We start from the raw sequence: 16724 nt of genomic DNA on the forward strand, positions 1-16724 counted from the left end.
TGTTTCCTGTCTTTACCATTATACTATTTCTTGCATATTATGGACCGAACATCGTCTACATTCTAAAACCCCTCTGATGAGATTCTTACACGGGTGAGTCATGCAAGTTTTATTTGTTAAAAATCTTTAGTTTGTATTATTCCATTTTAGTTTGAAATTTATGACCACCTTGTAACCCGTTCTTAAGGTGCATTTACCCTGCAAGGTTATCATGAATGAGCATTTGTACGAACCCGCAGTTTTCATGAAAACCTCACAGTGTAAGCAGGCTTCCGATCATGCAATGAATGAAGAAGTATTACCGTAGTTGATCGGGTGAAATGATCTTTGGGTTTTCACTAAAGAGCATTGCTACCAGCAGCAAATCATCCTGTGTAAACAGTACATGGGCCTGCTAAGAACAATGGCAGCCTATGCCCATGGAGCAAATCTTAAGGCCTCGTTACAGGCTTCAATGTCCCAGCAATCCCACCAACGATCTGACATGGATGGGACATAGTTAGCTGATCGCTGGTGAGCTGTCACATAGACTGACTCACCAGCGATCAGGACCAGCGAGTAAGCTGGTATCCAAGGTAAACAGCGGGAATCTAAGAGCCGCGTGGCTCTTAGATACCCTCTGTTTACCTTTGAAACCAGCTCCCAGTGTCGCATTGTATGTTAGAAACGCGTATATCTGCACAGAGATTGAAGCTTCAGAGACTGGGAGTTCTGTGGAAACTGTTTGGGTAAGAAAACAAGGACAGAACAATGGAAAGGACACCATTGTAGGCATTTACTACAGGCCGCCTGTGCAAGCTGAAGATATGGATGAACTCTTTATGCATCAAATGGCCAAGTTCTGCAAAAAATATGACATAGTTGTCATGGGAGATTTCAACTATCCAGACATTTGTTGGGAATCTCTCTCAGGCAAAACTAACAGGTCAAGGAAATTCTTATCCTCTCTTGCTGACAACTTTATCTTCCAAAAGGTAAGGGAGAAAACAAGGGGAACTGCTACCTTGGATCTAATCCTTATAAGCAGGGAGGAAATGGTTGAGGAGGTAAAAGTGGCTGGGACCCTAGGAGGTAGCGACCATGCTATTTTAGAATTTTGGATAACTAGAGGCGGAAGACCTGTGAAGACTCAGACGTCAAGGTTAGATTTCAGAAAGGCAGATTTTAAGGGATTCAGGAAGAGAATTGGAGGGATCCAATGGCTGGATATCCTTAAAGACAAAAATGTCCAGGAAGGATGGGAAATCTTGAAAAATGAAATTCTCAAAGCACAGTTGTTAACAATTCCGAAAAGAGGGAAGAATAGGAAGCATTTAAGGAAACCAGGATGGATGAACACAGAACTTAAGCACATGCTAAAAAGGAAGAAAAAAATGTTTATAAAATGGAAAGAGGGAGGCATATCTAAAGAAGAATATAATGCTGTCTGCAGAACCTGCAGGGCACAAATCAGATTAACTAAAGCTGAAAATGAATTGAGGCTTGCAAGAGATGTCAAAAGCAATAATAAAGGATTTTGGGGATATGTCAAAAGTAAAAGAAAAGTCAAAGATGCTATAGGATTTTTACAGGATGAAAATGATGAAATGGTAAGACAGGATGTTGAGAAGGCTGAACTTTTAAATTCCTATTTTGCATCTGTTTTCTCTCAGAAAGGAAATGTAACATCAACTGTTATTCACTGTCCTATTAAGGGAATAGAAGAATCCAGGATATCTATAAACAGAAAGATAGTGAGGAAACACTTAGCTAACCTAAATGAATTCAAGTCTCCAGGTCCAGATGAATTACACCCCAGAGTACTGAAGGAGATAGCAGAATAAATTTTTGAACCCCTCTCCATAATCTTTGAAAATTCTTGGAGAACAGGAGAAGTGCCAGAAGACTGGAGAAGAGCAAATGTTGTTCCTATCTTCAAAAGGGGGAAGAAGGTGGACCCAGGCAACTATAGGCCGGTGAGTCTGACTTCTGTACCAGGAAAGATCTTTGAACAAATTATTAAACAACATGTATGTCAATACCTGGATAAGAATGAAGTGATTAAACAGAGTCAGCATGGGTTTGTAACTAATAAGTCATGTCAGACTAACTTAATTTCCTTCTATGACGGTATCACTGATTGGGTGGATCAAGGAAATGCTGTAGATATAGTATATCTTGACTTCAGCAAAGCATTTGACAAAGTCTCTCATACAATCCTTATTGAAAAAATGACTAAGTATGGAATGGACAAGGCAACTGTTAGGTGGATTCATAGCTGGCTTAGTGATCGGACCCAAAGAGTGGTCGTAAATGGCTGCACATCCAGTTGGAAGAATGTCTCAAGTGGGGTACCACAGGGCTCTGTCCTGGGCCCTGTATTGTTCAACATCTTTATCAACGATTTAGATGAAGAAATTGAGGGTAAACTGATTAAATTTGCTGATGACACAAAGCTAGGAGGGATAGCTAATACTAGAGAAGAGAGAGAGAGGATTCAAAAAGATTTAAATAAACTGGAGAAGTGGGCAGCAACTAACAGAATGGTTTTTAACAGGGAGAAATGCAAAGTACTACATCTGGGCAATAAAAATGAAAAAAGCATATATAGAATGGGAGGAATAGGGCTAAGTGACAGCACATGTGAAAAAGGCTTGGGTATACTAATAGATCACAGACTGAATATGAGTCAACAGTGTGATGCAGCAGCAAAAAAGGCAAATGCAATTCTAGGATGTATTAACAGAAGCATACAGTCTAGATCACGTGAAGTCATTATTTCCCTCTACTCCTCTTTGGTCAGACCTCATCTGGAATATTGTGTCCAGTTTTGGGCACCACATTTTAAAAAAGACATCAACAAACTGGAGCAAGTTCAGAAAAGAGCGACCAGAATGGTGACCGGTCTGCAAACCCTGTCTTATGAGGAAAGGTTGCAGGATTTGGGAATGTTTAGTTTGCAAAAGAGAAGACTGAGAGGAGACTTAATAGCTGTCTACAAATATCTAAAGGGCTGTCACATTGTAGAAGGATCAACTTTATTCTCATTTGCACAAGGAAAGACTAGAAGCAATGGGATGAAACTGAATGGGAGGAGACACAGATTAGATATTAGAAAAAACTTTTTGACAGTTAGAGTGATCAATGAGTGGAACAGGCTGCCACGAGAAGTGGTGAGTTCTCCTTCAATGGAAGTCTTTAAACAGAGGCTGGACAGACATCTGACTGGGATGATTTAGCGAATCCTGCTTTGAGCAGGGGGTTGGACCAGATGGCCCAGGAGGTCCCTTCCAACTCTACGATTCTATGATTCTATGATTCTATGATTCTATGATTCATGCATAAATATGGGAACAGAACTGAGCTTACTACATAAATATGGGAACAGAACCGAGCTTACTATATAGATATGGGAACAGAACTGAGCTTAATACATAGATACAGAAACAGAACTGAGCATATTACATAGATGCAGAAACAGAACTGAGCATATTACATAGGTACAGAAGCAGAACTGAGCTTACTACATAAATATGGGAACAGAAGTGAGTATCTACATCGGTACAGGAACAGAACCGAGCTTACTATATAGATATGGGAACAGAACTGAGCTCAATACATAGATACAGGAACAAAACTGAACTTACTGCATAAACACTGGAACAGAACTAAGCATATTACATAGATACAGAAACAGAACTGAGCTTCATGCATAAATAAGGGAACAGAACCAAGATTACTACAAAAATATGTGACCAGCGCAAAGCATGCAAAATCAGCCAAATCCTAACAGTGCTAGAATGTCACATTTTAAAGAGTAATGTTGTGTAGTCAGAGTAAAAATATTGTGCCTGCCATTTTAGAACAAAACACAAACAAATCCGTATAAATGGCATTTAATTTACATACAGTGCATTCCTTTGTTTGTAGGAAGCTGATAGATATAAAAATGTGGTTCAATAAAGGTTCTCTACATTACAATCAGCCATTTTTTTTAAAAGTGCAGTATATGCTGCACTTTATTATACTGTTAAAAAGAAATGTGTACACGGCTTAAAGAAAGTCAGACACAAGCAGAGGTGATTATGTCTGCCACTACAGGTCATGGCTCAGTGGAGCAGAACCTTGGGTAACTTTTTTGTGGTTTTTCAAATGTACACGCTCGTCCAATGTGAGATCATAATGTGAATAGCGGGCACACTTACACTTAGTATCGGACTGTGGTGCCAAGGGCCCACCAGTAACATTGACTTTGAGGGCCCACTTTTCATTTGCATACAATATTACACTACCCTCGTTCACAAATCTACCTATATCTCTATATATTAATAATATGGATAGTTTGGTTAATGAATGATGAGAAGCTACTTTTTCAGAACAGAGTGAATCAAGTGAATTATGCCAAGTACTACCCATACAACGGGGCTGGTGGACTAGATGTGCACAGGGGCCCACCGGGAGATTCCCCTGTTCCCCTATGGGCCAGTCCAAGCCTGCTTACACTACAGGACTTGCAGCAATACATGACCGCCAATTGACTGTATATAAGCCAATCAGCGGTCATTTAATAGTCTGTTTAGACAGACCAATGACATTGCCCATGAGTACAAAATGATTTGTAAGAGCTCAGCTACTAATCGTTGTGTACTTGTGCTGACATTGTTCTCAACAGCACCATGTACATAGGATGATGTGCTGCCAACAATGATTATTATCAAGTAAGCTTATAAATCTTTCATCCAAACAAGTGAGCATTTTGCTGGGCCATTAGGTGATCACTGCCCTATACTTACCTCAACAGCTTATTAATGTGCGGATTGGGCTAGTTCCCTCTACTGATCACTCTGTCTGTCTGTTTTCTATGTCATTTTAACTCATGTTTTAACTAATTTAAAATAAAGTTCAACTTTTTATTTCCACATATGGTTCGCTTCTTTTTGGCCATTCTGCTATGTAAATCCGAACTTGGTTATACACATACAAACATGCATAAACACAAATGCACAATTCCACATGAGTCATGAGTAAGACTGCTTAGTGCAGTGGAAACGCGTCGACTGGGTCATGTCGACCATGAAAATTTTCTTTTGTACGCACTACAATTTCTTTTGAAAAATAAAAAGAAAAGGAAAATCCAGTCCTGTTGAGCCGGACTCGAGTTTTTTCTATTATCCTTGATGTGAGTCCAGGGCGAGGCCAGTGTCTGAGCTCTACGTGGATGAGCATAGAGCAACTGGGTGGGCTGGAATTAAGTTAAGTTTTTATACAATTCTATATACAGAAACACATCAGGGATGCTCTAACATCCCAGAATTGGACAGGCAAGCATCCAACCATATGGCAATCACCACCTGCTGTGCGGCTTGTCTCCCGTACGACCCACCCTCCTGCCCGGAGATCCTCTCTACAGGCCTCCTGTGCTGTGACATCAGTCATTAGAGTGCAGCCACACACAGCATGTTGCACAGCCGCGCCTTTTATACTGGCCTGTTGGGTCAGTACATTTAAAATTGGAGTGCCGGCCCATTGTTGCTAAAGCAGCAGTTGGCTAAGTGGCCCTAAACAGCTTCTTGGAGCCTGGCCTGCGGTGCATGTGCCCTTCTGCCCCCAGGCCCAGTCCACAATTGTCTCTGAGTGAGCTTGTTCAGTGCACATCATTACGTGTGGTCTGGCTGTGTAAACAGGCTATTAAACTGGTCTGGCTGTGTAAACAGATGCCATTTGTTAAATATTTACCAATTTGGTGGTCGTTTAACTTTCGAAAATCATCTTTACTGTTCCAGGGCATCTTCACAAATATCCTACTGTTCTGTGTCTACATCTCCTAAGCAAATCAAAGACTACATTACAAACATACACTGTCTCTTCAAATCCCGCACTCCTACTCCTTACCATTTGTCTTTCATCCTTTCGTAGCATATGATCAATAGACTATCAGACTATTTGTAAAGTTGCTTCATGTTATATTTTAGATGCATTGTAGCAAAACAAAATTTTGGCTACTAACCAAGTTCTATTCTTCCACAGACACTCATGTTCTGTTCTGCCAACTAGAGCAGCAAGTAGCTCTAAGATCAGCTGTGTACAGCAGAGAAGTCATTGCCAGCTTTTATTGCCACATTAATGGTATTTTGAAATGTGTGAGAGCCTTGAAGGCATCTTCTGTCAAAACTGCTAATTTCTTATGTTCAACATAAATGGGATACAGAACAAAAGACAGACTTGTTTTAGGATCTGAACATATTTTAAACTTAGAACCTTCCACACTGAAAACTGTATTAGGGCAGCGGAATATTATCGAGCAGGAGAAGCAGAATGATATATCGGTATGTTGGAAAAGATTCCATATAACTTGAATTTAGTGAAATCCCTGCTTATTCTGGTTTTAGCTGTTGATGGGGTGGTCCTAATCAATGACTGACATCAATTTTAGAATGCACACATACAGGGAAGGCTGTCAATCACTGATTAGGACCTCCTATTTGACTCTTAGAGCCACAATGAACAGTGAATTCAATAAATCCTCCATTCTCAACCATAGTTCTATTGTTTAATGCTTGTTGTCTAGATTACCATCCACTACTGCTGTCTTGCATTGGTGGATGAACATGTTCAATGCTTGCAAGCTTTTCCAACAGAGCTTGTTGGTGTTGATCTAAAGCTGGTTGTATCACTGGAGAACATGATCTGGAAATCCTTAGTGCCACTTTGCTCCTTTGGTGTTGCAGAGGCAACGTTGCCTCTGCTTGCCGCATAAGAGTGCCCACAGTTTGCACTGTTGGCCTGAGTTGTCAATCCTTAGGAGCGCACCACTACCGAGCCTCCCGCCTTTTGTGATGCTGTAGGACCATGCAATGAAGATGGAACACGAGAAAACCCTTTAATTATAAGATTGTGAGTACGTGCAGCCTCCACTAGGAGTAGATGACTGCAGCTACCATGGCAGTTTTTGGAAAAGTGGGAAATTTATAGCTCATATTGTTTCAGTGGAAAGAATTGTTTTTTTAATCCTTCAACAACGTTCTGTGTCCTTCTGTCGATCAATGAGTCTAAACTGCATGAAAGTCAAATAGAAAATTAAAAATTGTCATGAATAGTAAAGAAGTACCGTAGATAGATTTCTCCCAGAAGTCACTGGAACCCAACTTTATGTGTGATTAAAAGCCTTTGAAATGTTTGCTAGCGCACTTCAGCACGCTAGGTCATGCTTGGGAATTCTGTGATTAAGATCTAAACGCAGAAGGAAAAGCACATTATGACTAACGTCCTGTCTTTAATAGCTTGGCAGTACAGCAAAATACCTATTCAGAACAAGCTTGACATCCAAAAGCCTTAGAAAGTTGTCACAAAAATCAGCTGAAAAAGAGCAGTTTTTGTTCTAGGAGTCCTGATCTGATATTAGTTTGAGGATTAATATTTTTTAGTTAATATTGAAAGGAAACCTTCAAAACAAGTTTCCCAATAGTAATTCCTAAGCCAATAACCAATTGTTTCTTGCAGACCAATAATTACTTTTCAGGGCATTGCTTAGCATCAGACATAGTACAAATGGTTCAGGCAGTCTTTGTGTGGAGTTAAATAAGTGTCAACATGTTGCATTTTGTTGCGATCGGCGCAGCGTCAAAACGATGCATGCACAGGCATCCACATACATCTGCACGGCCTGCGTACCTAATGTTAAAGATAGGGTACACAGGACGCATGCCGACGTAGGCAGAGCTGAAGGAAGAGGTGTGGCAGTGGGCGGGGCTTAACAGAGGAACTACGTAGCCCTCCACAGCTCTGCCGAACGCTAGTGTGAAAGCTAGCCTTAAAGAGCTCAAAAGGGGTTTAATACAATCCTGTACTGCAGTCCTGTAGACCTCGTAGTGTTATAGATGTCTTTTCTAGGCAATTAGATGCTTTGCAGTATTGAGATGTGTGGTAAAATAAAGGATGCAATTTGCTAATCTATAGTAGTCACTAGTCAGCTTAAGTCAGCAGACCCAATGGTTGGCCAAGTATTGCTATATGAGCCCAATCCATGTTTCACAGATGAGTTCAAATCAAGTCATTGACTTTTTTTTTTTACTTGCGTTTAGTACAGGCATTGACAGTATTTAATGAACCCCACTGACCATCAGGTTCATCAGTGGTGTCTGCACTCTCAATGGGATGAATAGCAGACTCTATTCTTCTTGTCAAATATGTTGGAGATTGCAATGCAGACTCCTATCAGTCTCTGGTGTAGATGTGAATTTACTGGTAACATATTTATCAGTAGCTCATACTTGCCAACACTTCAAAAATGGCTTCTAGAAAAAAGAAAGAACTCCCAGAAGCTAAGAATAGTTTGTAAATCTACTGTGTACCACAGATGCCTACTTAAATCTCTAAGGGTATGTTTCCACTTTCAGGATTTGCTGAGGATTGGACTCTGCGTACAGCTGCAGCGTCGAATCCACAGCATCCAGATGTTACAGCATAGTGGAGGGGATTTTAGGAAATCCCGTCTCCACTATGCATACAAGAACGTAGGTGACACACCCAAAATTACGGACATGCGGCGCGTCTTTTTAGACCGCAGCATGTCTATTTATCTTGCGTAGATGCTCTGTCTATGCAAGATAAATTACACAGTCTATGGATACGATGCGGTGATAGGGCGGTAGAAAGGGGGGTGGCGCTTTGGGCGGAGCAGGGTTTCCGCAGCGTCCAAAGCACCGGCAACACGCTAAGTGGAAGCATACCCTAAGGAAGCAACATTACATGAATATTTTGCTTGCTTCACTGGCACCCAGAACACAGACACATATTCGTGGGGTGGGATACAGGAAATGGAAGGACTTAAAGCGAACCTGTCAGGAGGATTTTGCTAAGTAAACTACAAGCATTGTAAGGTTACCGCTCTTATACTGTTTAAAATCATACTTGCTGTGAAGAAATCCGTCTTGTGGTTGTTGTGCAATCAGTGCTAGAATTTTTAGTTAATGATATGCCCATGCTCTGGGGCGGGACTGTAGGCAGAGTTGTATCTTCCTTATCTAAGCCAGAGAGACCAAGGAGGGATCTGCCCACAGGCCACCCCAAAGCACAAGCATGTTCCTCATCAAAGAGGCATATTGTTTGTGCTTTGGGGTGGCCTGTGGGCAAGTCTTTCCTTGGTTTCTCTGGCTTAGAGCAGGAAGATAAGACTCTATCCACTGTCCTGTCCTGGAGCACGGACATCTCATTAACTGAAAACTTCTAATTCATTACTCCATGCTAATTCTCTTGGATCTCTCTGCAGCATTCGACACTGTGGATCATCAGCTCCTCCTCACTATGCTCCGTTCCATTGGCCTCAAGGACACCGTTCTCTCCTGGTTCTCCTCCTATCTCTCTGACCGCTCCTTTACTGTATCTTTTGCCGGTTCCTCCTCCTCTCACCTTCCCCTTACTGTTGGGGTTCCTCAAGGATCAGTCCTAGGCCCCCTCCTCTTCTCCTTGTACACTGCCCGTATTGGTCAAACAATCAGATTTGGTTTCCAGTACCATCTCTATGCTGATGACACCCAATTATACGCTTCTTCTCCTGACATCATGCCAGCTTTTCTAGAAAACACCGGCGAGTGTCTAAACGCTGTGTCTAACATCATGTCCTCATTATATCTGAAACTGAACCTGTCAAAGACTGAACTCCTGGTGTTTCCTCCCTCTACTAATGTACCTATACCCAACATTGCCATTTCTGTGTGTGGCTTCACTATTACTCCCCAGCAACATGCCCGCTGTCTTGGGGTCATACTTGATTCCGAGCTTTCCTTTGCCCCCCCACATTCGATCACTGGCTCGCTCTTGTCATCTGCACCTCAAAAACATTTCTAGAATTCGACCTTTTCTTACTTTTGAGTCTGCAAAAGCTCTTACTGTTTCTCTTATTCATTCTTGTCTCGACTATTGTAACTCTTTTCCAATCTGTCTCCCTCTTACCAAACTCTCCCCTCTCCAATCTGTCTTGAATGCTGCAGCCAGGATCATATTCCTCACCAATCGTTACACCGATGCCTCTGCCTTGTGCCAGTCATAACACTTGCTACCCATCCACTCCAGAATTCAGTATAAACGTATTACCCTCACCCACAAAGCCCTCCATGGCTCAACACCACAGTACATCTCGTCCCTTGATTCAGTATACCACCCTACCCGCGCCCTCCGTTCTGCTGATGACCTGAGGTTAGCATCCTCAATAATTAGAACCTCCCACTCCCGTCTCCAAGACTTTACACGTGCTGCGCCAATTCTTTGGAATGCACTTCCCAGGTCAATACGATTAGTCCCCAATCCCCACAATTTTAAGCGTGCCCTGAAAACGCATTTATTCAGACTGGCCTATCGCCTCAACATATTAACGTAATCTATCCCTGTGTAGCACAGACAAAAGTTTTACCATAACCAGGTTCCCCGCATCATGTTCCCACATGCTTTATGCATCCATTAGCCCTCTGTGTCTGTACTGATACACACTTAACATTTTGGCTGGTCCATACAACCAGGGCAACTGTTACCACCCAGCTTTCGTGTCTCCCTTTTTTTCCTCATAGATTGTAAGCTTGCGAGCAGGGCCCTCATTACTCTTGGTATTTGTTATAATCTATGTGATTATTGTTATGCTGTAATGTCTATTGTCTGTATAAATCCCCTCCGAAATGTAAAGTGCTGCGGAATATGTCGGCGCTATAGAAATAAAATTTATTATTATTATTATTATTATTATTCTAACACCGAATACACAAGAACCACGAGACGGATTTCTTCACAGTAGGTATCATTTTAATCAGTATAACGGCGACAATCTGACAGTGTCTGTAGTTCACTTAGCAAAATCCTGCTGATAGGTTCACTTTAACCTGTAAACTGAGGACATAGTTATGAAAAAATAAAAACTTTGGAGTCTCCCATTAGACCATTGTAGCTATTAGCAACAATGTATACTAATGGTCAAGTTCTGCCCCTATATTACCATCGATGAAGCAAAAGCATTTTTTTATGTAATATCTGTATGGAACTCTTATATTCTATGTGTACATGTGGCGCCCCTGAGGGTTCAGTCGCCACAGAGGTACTGCACCTCCTCCTGAGGTGTGGTATCCCACCATCCAGGTAAGGTGGAGACACCTGACCACACTCCAACACCTGCACCCCACACCACAATGTAGTGTAGCAAAGCACCTTCGGCAGCTCCCTGCTTGGAGTGTAGCATAGCACCCCTTGGTGGCTCCCTGCTTGGAACACGAAACGTGCTGGGAGGCGGGTGGAGTTAGATCACATAAAAGAGCGGGAAGAGTTGAGTCAGTCAGTCAGTCTTTGATTCAGTCAGTGAATGAGGATGTTGAAAGACAGAGTGTGAGGCAGAGAAGATCCCCGGGAGAGGGATGGAAGAAGGAAGTGCTGCAGCAGGCCACAGTGATCTGGGTCTACTGGCACAGGAAAGAGACAGAGAAAGGAAACTTGATTCTCCATTGGGAAGAAGGATTAGCATGGAACATGAGGAGAATAAGAGACCAAGGACCAGGGTTAGAGGAGAACCCTTTTCAAGTTCTAAGCGCAAGGCCGGGGTCCAGTCCCCGAGGTTGTACAGATACTAATGGTCCTGCGGCAGACACCGGAAGAATAGAAGTAGTGACCACTTTATTCCCACACAAGACTTGGGCACAACAGCAACATATTAGTGAGCCAGGACTTAGTAGCAAGGAGTCCCCGAAGCAGGCTACAGCTGTCTGCCGTACAAGTAGAGTTCGTAGGAACATCTGACAGGAGGAACTCCAGTGTAACTCAGTATTAGGAGTACTTCATTCAAAGGCGCTATAAGAGGAGATGTTCAGAAAAGGCACATATGTTGGCGGAGTGTTGGAAAGGAGTACTTCATCTTGCCTTGAAGTTGGCTGAGCTCCTGACCCGGAGGACACGGCACCGATGCGGACACCTGTACCTGCAACAGACTGTGAGTGAAGCTTTGGAACTACATGCCCGGGTATCCTCCACTTATTCCTGCGCCAACCTGCCCAGCACTGCTACATCCCTTGCGCCTGACATTACACCATCTAAGTGTCACTTCACCTACACTGCCCTGGGACTACAGCCCTGCCTGTGGAGGGCTACAACATCACTACTGCACCACACCTTCTGTCCCAGAGGACCTCTCTGCAGCATCTGCTTACATCTACATTGCCGAACACCACAGGTGGCGTCACGAATCACTCATCATAAGCACACTGAAGATTCCCCTTTTACAATGGGCGCCCAGGGCCACGGGCCGGGTCCCAGCTGCTGTGACATCTCCCATTGAAGCTCATCGGGCCTGGTACCGAGTACCCCACAGCCCTGGGAGGGCAACCCATACATATGTGAGTGAACTTTCTCCAGGCACAAGTTTCCTTCCTAATATGTTGTTTGGTTAATTAGCTTCCTTTGAAATTACCCTTGATGCATATATGAGGGAATTGTAATTGTAAACTAAGATTTTCATGGAAAAGGACACCATTTCTGCAAAGTCCCAGAATATAACTATGCTGTATAAATATACTATGCAATTAGCGTTTTTATTGTAAGTTAATTAGTAATGTGTCTGAAATTATAACAACATGGCAGAATTGAAACTCTACCTATCATGTGGGAATAGTGGATGAGGGCAGGTATATCTCACCCAGATACCTTTCCTATGTGGCCTAGTCTGGTCAGTATTGCACCTGGTTGCTAACGAATAATGGGAGGCGGATATAAAAGGATGCCAGGTGGTTGTGTGAGTGTCTCAGCCTGGGAACACAGAGAGCCTGTCTGTGTGAGAGACACACGTGAGTGAAAGCAGTGCCCACTGCAACTGTGGTTTGGCTGGATGGGAGAAGCCCGCCAGTTGGTAGTTAGGTTGTACCTTGTTTAGTTAGTGCCGGACAGGCAAGGATTTGTTTTATGTTTTATTTCCTTTATGCATTGCTTTCACCTTTAATAAACCTGACCCAGGGTCGGTTATACCCGAATCCCGGCTGTGCGCCTGAGTTTCACGCTGAACGCACGTGACCTTTGACTCCAGCAAAGGCGATCCCAGAGCGTTTTATCACATTGTGGTGGAGAATGCGGGCATCACGTTGGAAGCATGAGCATGGAGGATGTGGTGAAAGCGCTGGTACAGTCCACCGCCGTCCAGCAAGAAGCTAATCGGGTGATGATGGCCCAGCTGAAGGAGTTGGTGGACATGACAGCTACCGATCGTGTGCTTCTCCAGCAGGTGGTGCAGCGCCTGGCAAGCTTACCTGAGGTTAACCTGGAAGCAGAGTCGAGAGTGATTCATGTGAGTCGGTACTGGCAGAAGATGACGACCGACGATGACGTCGAGGCATACCTGACCACGTTTGAACGGACGGCGGTGCGAGAAAAATGGCCGAAGGCACAATGGGCCGGCCTGATTGCCCCGTTTCTTTCCGGTGAGGCCCAAAAGGCTTATTATGACTTAGAGCCTGAAGCTGCGCAGGACTTTGACAAACTGAAAGCCGAGATCTTGGCCCGGCTGGGAGTGATGACTGCTGTCCGTGCACAGAGAGTGCATCAATGGACTTATCAGCCGGATAAACCACCGCGGTCACAGATGTTCGACCTGATCCACGTGACGAAGAAGTGGCTACAACCCGAGGTGTTGACAGCGCCAGAGATAATCCAGAGAGTCGTCATGGACAAGTACCTGAGAGCTCTGCCACCAGCCCTGAGGAAGTGGGTAAGCCATGGAAATCCTACGACGGCAGATCAACTGGTGGATCTGGTTGAACGTTACTCCGTGGCGGAAGGACTTCGAGACGACGCTACCCCACCTCGTTCTTCATCATCTCCACGTGGAACCGGTAAGACTGTTCCAGGGAGTAGGGGAGAAGGAAAAATCCCTAAGACAGTGGGGGAGGAAAACAGGACTGCCCGCACTGCGAGGCCGAGAGTAACGAACTATGGTCTAAGCAAGGGGCCTGTTAGGTGTTTCCGCTGCCAAGAGATGGGACACATTGTTGCGAACTGTCCGCTCACTACTGAACCCATGCAGTGCGACGTCACAGACTCTAAAAACCGCATGTCTATGGTTGCACGGGTAGTGAGTGTGAATGCTGGTCAAAAGGAGGTGGAAAAACACTTGTGTGATTTAACTGTTGATGGAAAAAATGTGGTGGCATTGTTAGACTCGGGAAGTGTGGTGACTCTAGTGAAGGCCAGTCTGGTGTCAGCCCCGACTGGACCATCAGACAAATTTTCTGTAACGTGTGTGCATGGAGACACCTGTTCGTACCTCACCACGGTCATATGCATTACTACTTCCTATGGGTCTGTGCAACATAAAGTGGGACTCGTCCCGGCGTTATTGCATGGTGTTATCTTGGGCCGGGATTTTCCCCACTTCTGGCAATTGTGGGAGAATCAGTTGATACCCCAGGGTAATAGTGTACATGATTCTTCTCCCAGGGCGCGTGTGGGTCCCGAACCCCTGGAAGAGGTCTCCCCAGAAGACTCGGGGGAAGAGTCTGCAGGAAATGACCTGCAGTTCCCGTTTTCAGTCATGGTGGGTGATACGGAGGAGACCGGGGAAGAGGTGGAAGCCGACAGCCGTCCACCTCCCTGTTTGCCGGATTTAGAAGTTCAGAAAGATGACTTCCAAAGTGAGCAAATAAAGGATCCTACCCTTTCTCAGGCTAGGATAAATGTAAAAGTGATAAATGGGGTACCCGTAGAACCTGGCTCTAGGCTGGCATTTCCTTACATGGTTCTGGAGAATGATTTACTCTATCAGATAGAGAAAAAGGGGGAAGACACGGTGCAGCTATTAGTCGTGCCAAAACCCTACCGGCGGCAGGTACTGGACCTGGCCCACGGACATGTGATGGGAGGTCACCTGGGAGTCCAGAAAACCACCGAAAGGATATTACATTGTTTTGTTTGGCCAGGCATGCATCACGATATTCGTGTATATTGTGAGTCTTGTCCTGACTGCCAAGCCTCTGCACCTAAGCCCCGGTTCTGTAGCCCTTTGGTACCCCTACCTATTATTGAAGTCCCGTTTGAGAGGATTGGGATGGATATAGTTGGGCCCCTTCCACGGTCTGCACGTGGACACCAACATATCCTGGTCATCTTGGATTATGCCACTCGTTACCCGGAGGCCATCCCTTTGCGTAACACGTCCACCAAGACGATTGCCAAGGAACTGGTGCATGTGTTTAGTCGGGTCGGTATACCAAAACAGATACTCACCGACCAGGGGACCCCCTTTATGTCCAGGGTAATGAAGGAGCTCTGCCGATTGATACAAATCGAACCGTTACGCACATCTGTGTATCACCCTCAAACAGACGGGTTGGTCGAACGGTTCAATAAAACTCTGAAGCAGATGCTGAGAAAGGTGATAGACAAGGATGGGAAGAACTGGGACTATTTACTTCCGTATTGCTTTTTGCCATCAGGGAAGTACCCCAGTCTTCCACGGGATTCTCGCCTTTCGAGTTATTGTACACCCGACGTCCTCGCGGACTGTTAGACGTTGCAAAAGAAACCTGGGAGGGTCAGGTCACTCCGTTTAAAACGGTGATAGATCACGTCACACAAATGCAGGGCTGTATTGCGGCTGTTATGCCTATCGTCAAAGAACACATGATGCAGGCTCAAGGAGCCCAAAAAAGAATCTATGATAGGGGTGCCAACATCCGTACGTTTGCACCCGGAGATAGGGTGTTGATCCTGGTCCCCACGGTGGACAGTAAGTTCCTGGCAAAGTGGCAGGGCCCCTTTGAGATTAAGGAAAGAGTTGGTGAAGTAAACTACAAAGTATACCAGGCAGGTAAACGGAAACCTGAACAGATTTATCATGTAAATCTGATAAAACCCTGGAAAGATCGGTCTGCCTTGTCAGCTGAGCTGGCACGTCCCGTCTGCTCGCATACCGTACCGGAGGTACGGGTTGCAGAGACTCTCTCGGAGCGGCAAAAGACTGAGGTCAGGCAGTTTCTACTTCACAACCAAAAGTTTTTCTCAGAAAAACCCGGGCAGACTACGCTAATGAAACATGACATTGTAACGGAACCTGGTGTCACAGTTCACGTAAAACCCTACCGAATCCCGGAAGCATGCCGTGAAGCCGTTTCCCGAGAAGTGAAGGCAATGTTAGAGTTAGGAGTCATTGAGGAATCGCACAGTGCTTGGTCTAGCCCGATTGTGCTACATCCTAAACCGGACAGCACCATCCGGTTCTGCAATGACTTCAGGAAACTGAATGCGGTCTCAAAATTTGATGCCTACCCTATGCCCCGGGTCGACGAGTTAATAGATCGGTTAGGAAAAGCCCGGTATATTACGACCCTAGATCTAACAATGGGGTATTGGCAGATCCCTCTGGCTGAGGCTGCCAGAGAAAAGACGGCATTTGCTACGCCGGAAGGTTTATTTCAGTATGTGTATATGCCATTTGGACTGCACGGGGCACCGGTGACCTTCCAGAGACTGATGGATCGAGTCCTGAGGCCACATAGGCGGTACGCTTCGGCCTATTTGGATGACATTGTCATTTACAGCTTGGACTGGGAGACTCATCTCCAGAAAGTACAAGCTGTGATTGACGACCTGTGGGAGGCAGGTCTAACCGCGAACCCCAAGAAATGTCACATCGGGCTAGAAGAAGCCCAGTATTTGGGGTATGTAATTGGGAGGGGTATTGTTAAACCCCAGCTCAATAAGATTCAGGCGGTTCAGGACTGGCCGCAACC

At 44.6% G+C, this 16724-nt stretch overlaps 1 protein-coding gene and 1 long non-coding RNA gene across 4 annotated transcripts in view; one reads left to right on the plus strand and one right to left on the minus strand.

Moving 5' to 3' along the window:
• Nucleotides 1-16724, plus strand: part of CHST3 (carbohydrate sulfotransferase 3) — a 172108-nt gene that overhangs the window by 121605 nt on the left and 33779 nt on the right. The gene's annotated exons all lie outside the window — the stretch shown is intronic.
• LOC141072845 (uncharacterized) overlaps nt 1-16724 on the minus strand; it is a 42303-nt gene that overhangs the window by 22911 nt on the left and 2668 nt on the right. The gene's annotated exons all lie outside the window — the stretch shown is intronic.

The sequence above is a fragment of the Dendrobates tinctorius genome, unplaced genomic scaffold (assembly GCF_039654945.1).
Source record: "Dendrobates tinctorius isolate UK_male_01 unplaced genomic scaffold, ASM3965494v1 ptg000292l, whole genome shotgun sequence".
In the NCBI taxonomy this organism is placed as follows: Eukaryota; Metazoa; Chordata; class Amphibia; order Anura; family Dendrobatidae; genus Dendrobates; species Dendrobates tinctorius.